Raw genomic sequence first — 10,565 nt, 5'->3', positions numbered from 1 at the left:
TACTGAGGAAATAAAATTGCAGCAAAGACCTCTTTGCTGTGCATCAGATAGTTGAGTATGAACCGACTTTTGACCTCTAGAATGTTAATTCTACGTTGGAATGCTTTGAGGGTCTTTGTTGTTGTTTTTCTTTTTGTGTGTGTGTGGTACGCGGGCCTCTCCCTGTTGTGGCTTCTCCCGCTGCGGAGCACAGGCTCTGGGTGCGCAGGCTCAGCGGCCATGGGTCACGGGCCCAGCCGCTCCGCGGCATGTGGGATCTTCCCGGACCGGGGCACGATCCCGTGTCCCCCGCATCGGCAGGCAGACTCTCAACCACTGCGCCACCAGGGAGGCCCTTTTTTGTTGTTTTTGAACTAAATGTTTTTTTTTTGTTTTTTTGTTTTTTTTTTTGCGGTACGCGGGCCTCTCACTGTCGTGGCCTCTCCCGCTGCAGGGCACAGGCTCCGGACGCGCAGGATCAGCGGCCATGGCTCACGGGCCCACCGCTCCAAGGCATGTGGGATCTTCCCGGACTGGGGCACGAACCCGTGTCCCCTGCATCGGCAGGCGGACTCTCAACCACGGCACCACCAGGGAAGCCCCGAACTAAATGTTTTTAAAAGGAAAAATGACATAAATAATTTTTGAGAGAATCCCAGTTCTTTAGAGTGACTATGTTCCTGCTCTGATCCCGCGGGGGAGGGCAGCGTGGTGCCTCTGGAACAGTGAGAGAGCAGGTGGGGGACACTGAGCCCCTGCCAGTACTTCAGAGATTGATGCCCAGCTGTAACAATACTGTGAGTGAATTTTTGGAAGTAATTTCCGTATTTGCCCTAATTTAGAAAAATTCTGAGGAACACTAGAAATGACTAGGGATCACATCAAGAAATGCAGCGTTAATGTCAACTTCCAGTAGAGACAGGTTCTGGGCTCCACGCTCTGGGTCTTCTTTCTGGACAAGGTGGGGCGGGGGGTGATGCCATGGGACTGGTAGAAGCAGGTATTTGGATTGAAGAGGCTTCAGCTGACTTTTCAGTGGCCACTAGACAGAAATGGCTGTGGTAGGAAGAGCATGGGTCTTGGTGTTAAAACTGGGTTAGAATCCCAGCTCTGCCACTTCTAGCTGTGATCTTGGGGAAACTGGCTCCTAACAGGAATTGTCTGGTTCTCTGCACTCCAAAGGTTGCCTGAAGTAAGGCACAAGTGCCTGTTGGTGAGCGTCCCCCTCTTTCTTTCCTTTTTTGTTGTTTATTGCTAACTTAAAAAAAATTGAAATACAGTTGATTTACAATGCCATGTTAGTTTCAGGTGTACAGCACAGTGATTCACACACACACACACACACACACACACACACACACACACACACACACATATATATATACACATATATCTATTCTTTTTCAGATTCTTTTCCCTTATAGGTTATTACAAAATATTAAGTATAGTTCCCTGTGCTAGACAGTAGGTCCTCATTGGGTATCTATTTAATATATAGTAGTGTGTATATGTTAATCCCATCCTCCTAAAATATCCCTCCCCACCTTTCCCCTTTGGTAACCATAAGTTGGTTTACTATGTCTGTGGGTCTATTTCTATTTTGTAAATAAGTTCATTTGCATCCTTTTAGATTCCACATGTTAACTGCTATCATATGATAGTTGTCTTTCTCTGCCTGGCTCACTTCACTCAGTATGATGCGTCCCCCTCTTTCCAAAGCACTTCCTTCGATGTCCGTTTCCAGGCTGCACCCCTCAATCCTCCGTCCCAGCTGAGCACAGGCACCACCCCCTCCTGGCCACCTGCTTCCCACCCAGCAGGTGGAGGGGTTGCATGATGGGGAAAGTCAGGGGGACCCTCGGGCCCGGAGGGGCATGGCTGGCCCCAGGGTTCTGAACCTGGGTAGGGATATGGAAATGGAATTGTCAGTGGGTTGAGATTCCAGGACTTCTAAAAGGGCCCCAATAAACCCTCCAGAACTTTCACTCGAGGCTGGAAGAATAAAATGAGGAATTTCTGTTTCTCTAATTTGAGGGATTTTAGAAATGGAAGTTGGGACTCCAGACGTTTCTTCGCTTCCACAGTGAACAGAATGGAGGCGACTTTTCCTTGGGTTGGACTTAGTGCCTGAAACCCTTCTGCTGGTGCCACCTTCCAGCTGTTAGCCCCCCCCACTGGGTGGGATGCTGAGTCTGAGATGCCCCCCGCACCTCATCTTCCCCTTCCAGATACTGCAGTCCCACCTGGTGAGGCCCGGATCCCTCCTTTCCGGCTGGAATCGTCCTGGGGCCAGATGAGATCCGAGGAAGGCCGTGAGTTGTGGTGGGCACCGTGCCATCCAGAAACAGGGGAGCTGAGGGGGTCCAATTGGGCTGGAAAGACCCCAGTCTGTTTGGGTCTGAGGCCTCACCTGTAACAGGTATATATCTTGGTTGAAGGCAATGTACAAGATGTTTGAGGGAAGTGCTGTAAGTTCATTGCACAAAAATAAAACCACGTACAGGGCTGGTGTGGAGGAGACCGAGAGAGGATGCAAAGAATGTAGTCCTGGAGATGGAGAGAGGATGCAGGAGGGTGGGTGTGGAGATGGAGAGAGGATGCAGGAGGTGGGTGTGGAGAGAGCCTAGTGCTGGGCTCCCAGGGGAAACGCCCGAACCAACCCAAAGGAGGGTCCACCCAAGCTAGACTCTTGCAACAGGCCCAGCCCAGTGGGTTTCTGCGCCCTGGGCAGTTGGAGGAGAGAAGCGCAAAGTCAGACCAAGTGTGCCTGGAAGGCTGCTCCAGACAGGGTGGGATTGGAGGTTGCGGGGAAGATGCTAGGGCCCAAAGCCAGGATCCCCTTGGTGGGAGACGGCAGAGAGGCGCTGAGCCTGAGGAGTGTTTTGGATCCACAGGTCCTCCAACTGCAAGGAGGGGTGATGCTCTCAAGTTGGCGACCAAGGGGTCACTTCTGGAGAAAGCCCAGAGCTGCAGGAAGTGGCCAGACACCTGCTCCACTGTTGCCAGCTGGGACCCCGCGGGATTTTCTGTACCTCCCCAGGCAAGCGCTCCCTTTCTAAAAGCAACTAGAGAGCCCGCCCTCCGCAACTATTGAGTGCACATGCTCTAGAGCCTGCATGCCGCAACTAGAGAGAAGACCATGTGTTGCGATGAAACATCCCGTGTGGCACAAAGAAGATCCCGTGTGCTGCAACTACTGAACCCCACTCGCTCTCCAGCCTGCATGCTGCAACTAGAGAGAAGCTCATGCGCTGCAATGAAAGATCCCACGTGCCTCAAAGAAGATCCCGTGTGCCACAACTAAGACCCGACGCAGCCAAATAAATAAATATTTAAAAAATAAATAAAATGCTCTGGAAGGTGGGCCATGGCTGGGCTGTGGTCTGTCTGAGCCCAGGCGCTGGCCCTCAGCCAATGAAGCAGGAGCACCTGGGTTTAAGATGCAAGAAGTAATCGGCCTCTGAGGTCCCTTCTGGCTCCTGGCTTTTTACCTGTTTCTTTTTTTGTTTTTAATTAATTAATTTATTTTTGGCTGCGTTGGGTCTTTTTGCTGCGCATGGGCGGTGAGCAGTCATTGAGGTGCGCGGGCTTCTCATTGCGGTGGCTTCTCTTGTGGAGCACGGGCTCTAGAGTGCAGGCTCAGTAGTTGTGGCACGCGGGCTCAGTAGTTGTGGCTTGCGTGCTCCAGAGCGCAGGCTCAGTAGTTGTGGTGCACGGGCTCAGTTGCTCCGCGGCATGTGGGATCTTCCCGGACCAGGGCTCGAACCCGTGTCCCCTGCATGGGCAGGCGGATTCTTAACCACTGCCCCACCAGGGAAGTCCCTGGCTTCTCACTTGTGTTTTGGCCCCACTTGTTCCTGGTGCACCCATGTCGCCTTCCTCTGCTCATTAAAAATCCTGCTCTTGCCTCCCCACCAGCCAGCAGCCTGGGTGGCAGGGACAGATGTCCTTCTAATAATACCAAGGTGGTAGAAAAGTCCTACCAGATGTGATGATAGCACCTGCGGATGGAGCAGCAGTCCGTGGCATTCACCATCCGGCCTCCCACCCAGCGAGGGGACTACAGCCCCGAGAGACGCCTCTTCCCAAGGCGATGCTGAGTCTACACACCTACATCAGCACCATGTGCCGGAACAGGGAGAGAAGTTAGATGGCAGCTGGAGGGGGAAGCGGGGTGAGAGAATATTCTTTTTTAAAGATGGGAGAGGAGAAGGTAGGAGAGTTATGGGGCTGGGGGGCGGGGGAGGTGAATGGACTACAACACAGAGGGATGATGCCCCGTTAGAGCCCGTTGAGGGTGGTGATCCTAGTGTAAAGTCACTTCCGCCAGTAGGTTTGTGTGTCTCCCCGCGGCGCCCTCAGCGGTGCAGGCGCAGGCGTGGTGTTGATGGATCGGCGCCACGTTTCACCCAGCACGTTCATGTTCTCCTCTGCCTGACAGCCTTAGACGGCCCTCTTCCTGACTCTTGACCTCCCTTTCCTTGAAGCATTTACTTCAGAAAACTTGTAATTGCAAACTCTTTCTCTGCCCCTTTGAGATGTAACTCTTTTTAAAAGCCTCCTGCCAGTTTTACAACCCAGATCTATCTTTCTCAAGGATGTGGGAGCGGTCCATCCCTTTGAAATGTAACCACCAAGGGAGATAGCGCCCCATCTCCCTTCTCCCCGGGAGGGCCAAGCCTGACTTTGATGGGCTCCAGTGAGCACACATGGCCTTGTTACACTGACAGCTCCTCTGACGTCCTCCAGTACTTTTCCAGCAGCTCACCCCAGCCTTGAACATCCTTCCTGGTGTTTCAGCGGTGGGTTCCGTCTTAGTTCTGGCCTCTCTCCCCTGTTATCAGAGCCTTGAACAGTCTTCCTGGCCTGGTCGCCTTTGTCTGCTGCAGCTGTTGCTATTGTTGTTGTTTTAGTTTATTTTATTCAGGTAGAGTTGATTTACAATGTTGTGTTAATTTCTGCTGTATAGCAAAGTGATTGAGTTATACACACATACTCATCTTTATCCTGTTTTGTTTTAGTTGTTTTCAGTGGGAGGGTTGGCGTGAATAACATGGGAAACAGGAATCAGTCATGACCTTTTGGCTTTCTCTGCCTGCCCTGCCTCTAGTGCCTCAGACTCAGTGTCCCCAAGCTGAGGCGCTTGTCTTCCTGGAAAACCCCAGTCTCTCACAGCCATAGCTGCACAAAGGCCACTAGAAAGTGCTGTGACCCCTGACATCCCACAGCTAAGCCCTGGTCCGGGAAGATCCCACATGCCGCAGAGCAGCTAAGCCCGTGCGCCACAACTACTGAGTCTGTGCTCTAGAGCTCACGAGCCACAACTACTGAAGCCCGCCCACCTAGAGGCCATGCTCTGCAACAAGCCCGCGCACCACAATGAACAGTAGCCCCTGCTCTCTGCAACTAGAGAAAGCCCACGCGCAGCAACGAAGACCCAAGGCAGCCAAAAATAAATAAATAAATGTATAAATAGGCATATTATTTCTTTTCTTTATTTCTTCTTTTATACAGCAGGTTCTTATTAGTCATCAATTTTATACACATCAGTGTATACATGTCAATTCCAATCGCCCAATTCATCATACCACACCACCACCCCCCACCGCTTTCCCCCCTTGGTGTCCATACACTTGTTCTCTACATCTGTGTCTCAATTTCTGCCCTGCAAACTGGTTCATCTGTACCATTTTTCTAGGTTCCACATGTATGCATTAATATACGATATTTCTTTTTCTCTTTCTTACTTCCCTCTGTATGACAGTCTCTAGATCCATCCACCTCTCTACAAATGACCCAATTTCGTTCCTTTTAATGGCTGAGTAATATTCCATTGTATATATGTACCACATCTTCTTTATCCATTCGTCTGTCAATGGGCATTTAGGTTGCTTCCATGACCCGGCTATTGTAAATAGTCCTGCAATGACCATTGGGATGCATATGTCTTTTTTTTCTTTTTTTTTGCGTTACGCGGGCCTCTCACTGTTGTGGCCTCTCCCATTGCGGAGCACAGGCTCTGGACACGCAAGCTCAGCGGCCATGGCTCATGGGCCCAGCTGCTCCGTGGCATGTGGGACCTTCCCGGACCGGGGCACGAACCCGTGTCCCCTGCATCGGCAGGCGGACTCTCTACCACTGCGCCACCAGGATATCCCCCAGCTTTCTTTTGATTTCCATTTGCATGGAATATCGTTTTCCATCCCCTCACTTTCAGTCTGCATGTGTCCCTAGGTCTTAAGTGGGTCTCTTGTAGACAGCATATATAGGGGTCTTGTTTTTGTATCCATTCATCCAGTCTGTGTCTTTTGGTTGGAGCATTTAATCCATTCACATTTAAGGTAATTATCAATATGTATGTTCCTATTACCATTTTCTTAATTGTTTTGGGTTTGTTTTTGTAGGTCCTTCCCTTGTGTTTCCCGCTTAGAGAAGTTCCTTTAGCATTTGTAGTAGAGCTGGTTTGGTGGTGCTGGATTCTCTTAGCTTTTGCTTGTCTGTAAATCTTTTGATTCCTCCATCGAATCTGAATGAGATCGTTGCCGGGTAGAGTAATCTTGGTTGTAGGTTCTTCCCTTTCATCACTTTAAGTATATCATGCCACTCTGTTCTGGCTTGTAGAGTTTCTGCTGAGAAATCAGCTGTTAACCTTATGGAGTTCCCTTGTATGTTGTTTGTCATCTTTCCCTTGAGGCTTTCAATAATTTTCCTTTGTCTTTAATTTTTGTCAGTTTGGTGACTATGTGTCTCGGCGTGTTACCCCTTGGGTTTATCCTGTATGGGACTCTCTGCGCTTCCTGGACTTGGGTGGCTATTTCCTTTCCCACGTTAGGGAAGTTTTCAACTATCATCTCTTGAAATATTATCTCGGGTCCTTTCTCTCTTTTCCTTCTGGGACCTCTATAATGTGCATGTTGTTGCATTTAATGTTGTCCCAGAGGTCTCTTAGGCTGTCTTCATTTCTTTTCATTCTTTTTTCTTTATTCTGTTCTGCAGCAGTGAACTCCACCATTCTGTCTTCCAGGTCACTTATCCGTTCTTCTGCCTCAGTTATTCTGCTACTGATTCCTTCTAGTGTAGTTTTCATTTCAGTTATTGTATTGTTCATCCCTGTTTGTTTGTTCTTTAATCCTTCTAGGTCTTTGTTGAACATTTCTTGCATCTTCTCGATCTTTGCCTCCATTCTTTTCCCGAGGTCCTGGATCATCTTCACTATCATTATTCTGAATTCTTTTTCTGGAAGGTTGCCTATCTCCACTTCATTTAGTTGTTTTTCTGGGGTTCTATCTTGTTCCTTCATCTGGTACGTAGCCCTCTGCCTTTTCATCTTGTCTGTCTTTCTGTGAATGTGTTTTTCGTTCCACAGGTTGCAGGATTGTAGTTCTTCTTGCTTCTGCTGTCTGCCCTCTGGTGGATGAGGCTATCTAAGAGGCTTGTGCAAGTTTCCTGATGGGAGGGACTGGTGGTGGGTTGGGCTGGCTGTTGCTCTGGTGGGCAGAGCTCAGTAAAACTTTAATATGCTTGACTGCTGATGGGTGGGGCTGGGTTTCCTCCCTGTTGGTTGTTTGGCCCAAGGCAACCCAACACTGGAGCCTATCTGGGCTCTTTGGTGGGGCTAATGGCGGACTCTGGGAGGGCTCACGCCAAGGACTACTTCCCGGGACTTCTGCTGCCAGTGGCCTTGTCCCCATGGTGAGCCACAGCCACCCCCCGCCTCTGCAGGAGACCCTCCAACACTAGCAGGTAGGTCTGGTTCAGTCTCCCCTGGGGTCACTGCTCCTTCCCCTGGGTCCCGATGCGCACACTACTTTGTGTGTGCCCTCCAAGAGTGGAGTCTGTTTCCCCCAGTCCTGTTGAAGTCCTGCAATCAAATCCCGCTAGCCTTCAAAGTCTGATTCTCTAGGAATTCCTCCTCCCGTTGCTGGACCCCCAGGTTGGGAAGCCTGACGTGGGGCTCAGAACCTTCACTCCAGTGGGTGGACTTCTGTGGTATAAGTGTTCTCCAGTCTGTGAGTCACCCACCCAGCAGTTATGGGATTTGATTTTACTGTGATTGTGCCCCTCCTACCGTCTCATTGTGGCTTCTCCTTTGTCTTTGGATGTGGGGTATCTTTTTTGGTGAGTTCCAGTGTCCTCCTGTCGATGATTGTCCAGCAGCTAGTTGTGATTCTGGTGTTCTCGCAAGAGAGAGTGAGAGCACGTCCTTCTACTCCGCCATCTTGGTTCAGGGCTGCATATTATTTCTTAATAATAAATATTGTAACAAAGAAGGAGTCTGTTTGAATAAGACGTTTTAATTACATCTGAAAACTGTCAACATGTACAAATTTAGTTACAAGACACTTTTACTGCCATCTGTCAAAATTGTAGTAAGCACACATGTCCTATCTTGGAAATAAAACAACCTATAAAAATTTTTTTTTCGAAATAAGGAATGTCTATGTTGTGAGTAGCACTCCCTTTGATGTGACAACTTGGAACACTTGTAAAAGCCACCCTGAATGACTGTTTTTTATTCTTGTGCTGTTTCTAGCTCCTAAATCTATCATAAATCTGTTCCTTTTTCCACGTCCATTTTCACTGTCACTATTTTCGTTCATGTCCTTGTTTCTAGCTTGGACGATTGCAGTAGCCTCTCAGTGGTCCTGCAGCCTGACTCCATTTCCTCCACGTGCCCAAGCTGCTCTCATCACTCTGACTGCCTGTGGCATTTGCCACTCTCCCTCTGCCTGAGTGTCCTTCCCAGGGAAATTTCTACCTGCCCTTCAAGACTGCAGGGAAGGCTTAAGCTCCCCTGTGTAGCTTCTGCCTCTACTGTGCCTGCTAATCTCCTCCATTAAAGTCCCTGGCACAGTAAAGGGCTGGTTTATGGGTTTGTTGAGAAGTTTGCTTCCCATTTGGTTGTTTCTCCATCTTGCGAAGTTGACAGCCTTCCTCTTTGCTCCCATGGCCTCCTGAACACGCTTCCATGGCAGCGCATGTACACTTTTCATATCCACAGCTTTAGTCTCTCTTCCCGTCATTTGATTGAGCTCCTTGAGCCAGGGATGTGTCTGGAGAGTCTCTGAACCTCTGTGTCTGATACAGTGCTGGGTCCTGGTAGCTTCCTCCTTGTTCGCATAACTTGAGCCTTCCAGGAGGAAGTACACATGTTACATATGTACTTTCTGGAAATCCAGTCCCTCTCCCTCCCGCCCCCTTTGAGAGTCTCGGAGGAGAAGGGGAAAGAGGGGAGGGGAAGGGGAAAGAGGGGTGTCTTACCTGCAGAGTCCTTGCAAGAGCCACCTGGGGAGTGCTTTTGCTGCCCTTGTCATTACCCAAACAGCCACTAGGGGGCAGGAAAGCCCCATCCTTCCCCAGATCCGGGCCCCACAGAAGTCCGTTCTCCAAAAGCTGATGTGCTGAGGGTCATTTTGCAAAAGCGTTGACCCAGCGAATAATCACCTGCTGACTCATCGAGGAGTTACCTGAGGCTTTGGTTTTATTCAGAGTGCTCCCCAAAGCTTCATATTTCATCTAAGAAAGAGGGAGCTTTTCTTAATCTCAGTTTACTGTGTTCTCTGTTTTGGGGATATGGTATCCCGCCAGGCCTGTGACCCTGGCTTCACCTGACCTCCACTTCTGGGAGTGACACAGCTGGGATGACTGACTGGCCATGTGGCTTCTGTCTGATGGCTGTTTTTTTTTTTTGGCTGTGTTGGGTCTTCGTTTCTGTGCGAGGGCTTTCTCTAGTTGTGGCGAGCGGGGGCCACTCTTCATGGCGGTGCACGGGCCTCTCACTATCGTGGCCTCTCTTGTTGCGGAGCACAGGCTCCAGACGTGCAGGCTCAGTAGTTGTGGCTCACGGGCCTAGTTGCTCCGCGGCACGTGGGATCTTCCAGGACCAGGGCTCGAACCCGTGTTCCCTGAATCGGCAGGCAGATTCTCAACCACTGCGCCACCCGGGAAGCCCCTGTCTGATGGTTTTGATGTGTTGATCTTATGTGAATTGATCTAGTGCCCCAGGGAGGGTGGGGATTCTTCCTGGACCTGGTCCTCCTTACTAAGAGGGTGGGGGCATGGGAGACCTCTTTTGGTTTCCCCTCCAAGGTGTAGCCGTGTCACCCCAGCCCTTGGTAGCGGTGGCAGCAGACTGAACTTGAAGACCAGAGGGGAGGGGCACCCCAGGAGACACAGCAGCCCCTCAAAGCCCAGTCCAGCCCCCACTGCTCCTCCTTCCATGGGGTCTCTGGAAGGCTCAGCCCCACGTCAGACCATTCATAGACCCAGCCTGGAGTGACAGTGTGAGCTCAAGGGCCTCTGCACCGTGATTGAAAGTCCTCTCACACGGAGGACATTAAGCTAAGTGAAAAAAGCCAGTCACGTAGGACAAATACTGTCTGATTCCAGTCACAGGAAGTATCTAAATCATAGACACAGGAAGTAGACGGTGGTTACCAGGGGCTGGGGAGGGGGGAGCAGTATTGGCATCTAATGGGGCCGGAGCTCCAGGCTGTGGGATGGAATCGTTCTGGAACTCTCTCGGCACGATGTCGAGAATGCACCTGAAGCCGCTGAGCTGTACCTTTAAAGATGGCTCAGATGGT

The sequence above is a fragment of the Lagenorhynchus albirostris genome, chromosome 8 (assembly GCF_949774975.1).
Source record: "Lagenorhynchus albirostris chromosome 8, mLagAlb1.1, whole genome shotgun sequence".
NCBI classification, from domain to species: domain Eukaryota; kingdom Metazoa; phylum Chordata; class Mammalia; order Artiodactyla; family Delphinidae; genus Lagenorhynchus; species Lagenorhynchus albirostris.
This window is presented reverse-complemented; position numbering follows the sequence as displayed.